The 6356-nt window shown below is 42.1% G+C and overlaps 1 pseudogene across 2 annotated transcripts; it reads left to right on the top strand.

Moving 5' to 3' along the window:
* Window positions 1-3792: 3792 nt before the first annotated feature.
* Window positions 3793-5501, top strand: LOC149846550 (3-isopropylmalate dehydratase small subunit 1 pseudogene; annotated as a pseudogene). Of its 2 annotated transcripts, XR_016430537.1 has the most exons (2): window positions 3793-4692; window positions 5169-5501. The product of XR_016430537.1 is annotated as a 3-isopropylmalate dehydratase small subunit 1 pseudogene, transcript variant X2 (transcript). The 2 variants fall into 2 exon arrangements; XR_016430536.1 differs by lacking the exon at window positions 5169-5501 and having other exon boundaries at window positions 3793-5110.
* The last annotated feature ends 855 nt before the right edge of the window (window positions 5502-6356 follow it).

Raw genomic sequence — 6356 nt, forward strand, 5'->3', positions numbered from 1 at the left:
TTTAAACACCTCAACCATAAGACCTATGAATCTTATTAAGAGTTCAATTTAAACTCAACCGCTTTACACGGATTTCAATCACTTAACATTATGAATGAAAAAATATTAAGTGCTCAATATGATTACTCATAGACTTGTTCTTCCCATTGAACGACTCGACATGGTTTGACCTTTATCATGTGGTTGGGTTTTCATCAACAACTATCAGGAATAATCTCTTAATGATATCTCCATCAAGAGATTCTTTAACCACTCAGCTTTTCGGATGGTATTGTCTGCAAATGGCGCTGTCTAGCAGAAATGAACAAACGTGCAGACACGAGGTTCTGCGAAACAGCCAAAGGTTTACCAAACAATGCTATCTGGCAAAATCTGCGAGCAAATGATATCGAATGACGAAATCTGGACGACCAAAGCTGGCATATGACCAAACAAAGATTTTGCAAGACACATAGGTCTGAGAGAACAGTGGCCAGTAGACGACGCTGTCACTGGATGGCCAAAACATAGTGAACGACTAAACTACAACCTCTACAGTTAGCAGACGACCAAACTCAGTGGCCATTGAATGACCAAATAGCAAGCTCTATAGTCAAGAGATGGCCAAACAATTTTTTTTGCACACGTGAGTCTGCAAACCGGGATCAATAGGCGGCGCTGTCAAAGGACAATGTTGTCAGCAAATGGCTAAACTGTAGGCTTTGCAGTCACCAGACGACCAAACATAGATTTTTATAGACACATGAATCTACAAATTGGGATCAACGGACGACGTTGTCAGAGGACAACCAAACTGTAGCGGACAAACACAGGGATTGCCATCTGAACAACAAAACCTAAAAAAACAGAGTTTTTAAAGCTCTGTCGCAATGCAATTCTAGCAACAAATAAAAAAAATATTACGATATCCCATCACGATCATAAAAAGTTGATGATTAAATTTAGGTTAAAAAAAGATGGGACTTGGATTTTTTTTATAACGTAGGGAACACCATTACAAGCTTCAATCGTCCTTCGCCTTGTGTGAAGGTAAAGATGAAGCAAGTTTCCTTAACTTCGTAGGTCGAAACACTCTGTTATGTGTTGCAATATGCAAAACAAACAAAAAAATATGAGAAGGGAAGGGAAGGGAAGGGAGACGTACTTGGGGGAGGAGGTCATCGGCGTCGGCAGATGAGCAAGAGGGAAGGAGAGAGGAGACAAGCAAGAGGGGGTGAGAGAAAGGTCAGATGACTAATGAGGTGGTGCCGGCGAAGCTGTCAGAGAGGGAGGCGGTGGCCGGAAGGGGGAGAAGGGAGGGCGAGCAACGGGGTGAGAGAAAGGGCGGGTGTGTGCAATGAATGAAACAGAAAGAGAAAAGAAAGGGGGCTCACATTAGGGTTTTACGGGAAATTTAGCGACGGATTAGCTGCGGCAAAATTCCGTCGCAAACGTTGTCGTCAATTTGCGATGGAAAAACGGTGTCGATCATTCATCGCGAAGTTGCAATGGAGTGTGAAACATAATTTTTTTTTGCTAATTTGTCGCAAATTTGCGATGGCGTTTGCGATAGAAATTTTTTGTCGCTAATTCTATAACTAATTCCAATTTTAGAGACGAATAGTTTTCTCTCGCTAATCCGTCATAACTTTGCGCTGGATTATTTTTGTCGCAAATTTCTGTCTCTAAATAACATTTTTCTTTGTGTTAAAGCTCAAGCGAGCAAATGAGCTGAGCTTGATCAGCCTATCGAGTTCGATAAGGGTCGAATATAAATATATATACAATATACTTGCAAATTTTTTTCTATAAAATATTTTTAGTATGCATATACCATTTTCAATCTCAATGAATAAGATATAAACTTTGGCTTAGTGGTGGGTTCAGGTTTGAATCTCACCTTCTCTAAAATTATTTCTTTTGAGGTGCCTTGAAGCTTGGCTCGGCTTGAGCTCGGAACCGAGTCAAGTCTAAACAATGCACTAAAGCTCGGCTCCAAGCTTGAGCCGAGCTTGGACATAAACATTTTGAATCAAGCCGAGTTTGAACAACCCTAGCTCGTCTGCATCCCTAATGACAGCTTGAGTCAGCTTGATCAGGTCTTGGATCCTTGATGCGGTTTTTTCTCATAATAAATAACAAAAAAGAACCAAAACATGATAATGCTACATTCAATTTCACATTTTCTCCGGCCTATAATGCATTTATGTCATTGAAAACTAAATAAAATAGATAATTTATCGATTATGGATTTGATTAAGTACTCATTACCATGGTGACAAATATCGCGATATTTATGAAATTCTCATGAAAAAAATGTGAGATTTTATGCAAACGTTTTAAACGGTTAAATCTCGCGAGATTTACAAAATCTCGCGAGCTTTACAAAATCTTTCAAGATTTTTGGTTTGTGACATTTTCTCACGATATTATCACGAGATTTACTAAATCGCGAGTTTTTTGTCACACGTTATTTTCCATGGTCTTAACGATTAAGAGCCAAACTTAACCCTTGAAACCCTAGACTCTACTCTAGCATGTTTGCAAAAACCGTCCCACTGCAAAAATCCTTGAAACCCTTCTCACTTGTTTGCAAAAAAAAACAACGCTATGACTGTGAGATCTCTGAGAGGGAACAACCGTCCGACTGCAAGTCTGCAACAGCCAAGCCAATAGGTTCATCTCTCTCTCTCAGTTTTTTTATGGTGATGTTTTTTGCAAATCGGTTACATTTTCTTTAGTTTTTAAGGATTTTATTGTTTTTGAGCCTCCAGATTCTTAGGGATTTTCAGGGGTTTTAGTGTTTTATTGTATTACAGAAAAGAGCGTGGATGATACTAATAAAATGGTGGGATGATACTTTCTAAATCCTTTTTGCTTTTCAATTTCTTCTTTCAACAACGAATTTAGAAAATGGTCTCTATGATCCAGAAATCGATTCTCCTATAATTTCATCTCGTGGTAATCGAGGGTTGTAGCGTTAAAATCTTGACTCAGTTGATGCTCAACACAGTATTCCATGACAGCAAAGGGTTGAGAACACCTTTCAACATAATGGACATCGATTGAGTGGTTTGCAGTGGAGGTGAAAATGATAGAAGCTGATCTTGGGTGTTGAATTATTAGACAAAATGATTGATGCAACTTTCTTATTTATAGGTGGTGGATAGTTTTTGCATCAGTGGTGAGCATTTTTTTTTGTGACTGTGTTAAAGAACGCTCGGTCATTTTCAAGCTTCATCAATTTAACCTACAAAGTGCTTGTTTTAGTTTATGCTTGATACTTATTTGAATGCAAGTACTTTTTAGATATGGTTAGTAGGATTGAAAATGGATTTTATATATTTTTTTCGTGTAAACTTACATTTTTTTTTTTAGATTTTTTTTGCTAATTTATTTGATTTTTTATTTTTTTCCCAAGATTTTGCCAAAAAAAACTCTAGAAATATTCAAAAATTTGAAAATCTCCCGAGAAATTCACTGCCAATAAATTGCCGTTTAAAACTTTTGTCACCATGCTCATTACTCATCAGATCATCATGTTACACCCCTAACTCATCAAGGACCTAAACCGGATATGGATTTGACCTAGGGCTGTTAATGGGCGAAGTTTGTATCGGGTACTCGTCCCGATCCAAACTCGAATCCTCAAGTCAGAGCATGGAAAGTGTGACACCAAGTTTGGGATTCAATTTTAGTGACCCCGACAAAACCCGAACCGGATTATTAGTTATATGGGCGGGTCCGGTCAATCCTGACCGACCCTCTGACAGCCCTAATATTTCGACCCATATCTAACTTGCATGTCTCACTTCCAATCAGATCCGGCCCGAACCATTCCCAGTTTTCAGCCCTAGCCGCCATTAACCTCCCGACAACTCTCTCTCTCTCAATGGCGATCCCCACCGCCACCGCCGCCACCACTATCCATCGCCACCGATTCGCCGCCGCTCCACCAGCGTCCCTCTGGTTCCCCCTCCCCAAAACCCTTGTACCCACCTCCTCCTCCTCCCCCAAACCCCTCTCTTTCCGCCACCACCACCTCCCTCTCCGCCACCAAACTTCCACCTCCGCCGATGCCTCCTCCTCCTCCTCCGCCACCACCACCACCGATGCCGCCACCCGATTCCACGGCCCCTGCTTCGTCGTCGGCGACAACATCGACACGGACCAGATCATCCCCGCTGAGTACCTGACCCTCCTCCCTTCCAAGCCCGACGAGTACCGGAAGCTCGGCTCCCTCGCCCTCATCGGCCTCCCCTCCCTTTACCCGCGCTTCGTCGCCGAGGGCCGCTCCACCACCGACTATCCCATCGTCGTCGCCGGAGCCAATTTCGGTTGCGGCTCCTCCCGCGAGCACGCCCCCGTCGCCCTCGGCGCCTCCGGCGTCAAAGCTGTCGTCGCCGAGTCCTACGCCCGGATCTTCTTCCGGAACTCCGTCGCCACCGGCGAGCTCTACCCGCTGGAGTCGGACTCCCGCCTCTGCGAGGAATGCCAGACGGGAGACGTTGTTACGGTCGATCTTGCGGAGAATTCGCTCGTTAATCACACAACGGGGAAGGTGTACGTGTTGAAGCCGATCGGGGACGCCGGACCGGTTATTCAGGCGGGTGGGATCTTCGCTTATGCCCGAAGTACGGGGATGATCGCCTCGGTTTAAGGTTTTTCCCGGTAAGGGATCGCCGGATTTTGCCTAGGTGGTAATTCTCTCAGGTGATCTTTGTTGGTATCTCTTTTTTTCTTTCTTGTTTTTTTTTTTTTTTTAATTTATAACCCAAATAAACTGCACCCGAAGACCTGGTCGCTCTGGCTCAGCCTGCCATATATACGGTCGACATTCGGACAGGAGAGGTTAGGATCCCTGCCCCCGGTGCCTATTTGACTTGTGCAGATGAGCAACGCCCATGAGAATCGAACCTTGACTGGCCCCAACCTCACTAAGCCAACCTCCCTTGGGGCACTTCTTGTTCCCCGTATTTAACTATTTGTGGTTTAATTGGTGCTTCTTTTTGTGTGGTAACGCTTCAGTTCGATCGTTCTGTAATTTAGTTAAGTTCCTCACGGTACGGTGGGTGGTGTTAGCTTGCTGTATTTTCATGTCATGAAATGAATTAAGAGTACACCATTGTCGTCGTTTTTGTTGTTGTCCACAATACTATTAGTTTTAATAATGGATTCTCTCTGAGCAGGGATGGGAAACGGCTCATGTTCGGCTCCTAAATGTCGTAATTGTGTAGAACTTAGTTTGCCTCCTTGTTTATATATATTTATGATATCAAACAAGTAGTCAAACTAAGTTCTACACAATTACGATATTAAACAATGATGCAGTTGCATGGCAAGGCAAGGATCATAACACCATGCGATTCTACGTGCGACATTGAAAGTCCCCAAACTTTCCATGACTCATAGGAGTCCATGTAACCATGTTTCTCATAGACATTTCATCAAATAGTTTTTGTGTGCATTAATTTCTCCCAAATCAAAACCGTCCTCTCCTAGCCTCCTTTCTTTCCATTCTATTAGTTGTCTCCTTCTATGCCTCATCCATTAAGTCTTTCCTTCAACCTAAGAGAGAGAGAGAGGATCAACATTATCACTCATGAAGATCAACAAAATGTTGAACCCATGAACAGAACAAAATAGAAAATAAAACTAAAATATAAAAATACAAAAGCTAAAGAAAAAGAAACTACAGCCAGCTAGCAACAAACAACAAAGCCAAGCTCAACCAGGATCCGTCGGATTAGAAGAAACCACCGATGAGTGAACGTTGTTCAGACGGAAGGAGAGGTCTCTAAGATGCATACGTAGAATCACATATACATCAACCAGGATTTTATAGATGTCTTCCAGATCAATCTCCACCGCTTGCATTATATTTCCATTTGATAGTTTGAAAGTTGTGATTGAGGAGGCACCACCACAACTCCAAAGGAGAAACATATAAACAAAAGGAAAGAGAGAGAGAGAGAGCATTATATTTTCCACTTCTCGGCTATAAATTTTCTAGTGCTCGAAAACTATATTTTGTCAGACAATGCCGATGTTTGTAATTCAGCATAGGACACACCATCCAGCTCTGGTATTCCTCATATCAACTAACCAACACAAAAACAGATAAAGCAACCAAATCCATTTGCAAGAAGAAAATTTTCATAGAAAACTAAATGAAACTGGTACAGACCTCTTCGCTTTGATTGTGAATGCTTAAATCTTCAAGAATGCTCTCTACCCACCTAGTCAAGAGGCATTATAGTACGGTTGCTTCAAATAATAAGATCAAGATCAGCTATTTCATGCAAAAGACTGGTGGGAATCAAATGTCGTACAAATCTCTACTTAAAATTGCTAAAGGTTGTGTGTGTGTATGTGTG

Source organism: Nuphar pumila, chromosome 2, assembly GCF_984573655.1.
Source record: "Nuphar pumila chromosome 2, dmNupPumi1.hap1.1, whole genome shotgun sequence".
In the NCBI taxonomy this organism is placed as follows: Eukaryota; Viridiplantae; Streptophyta; class Magnoliopsida; order Nymphaeales; family Nymphaeaceae; genus Nuphar; species Nuphar pumila.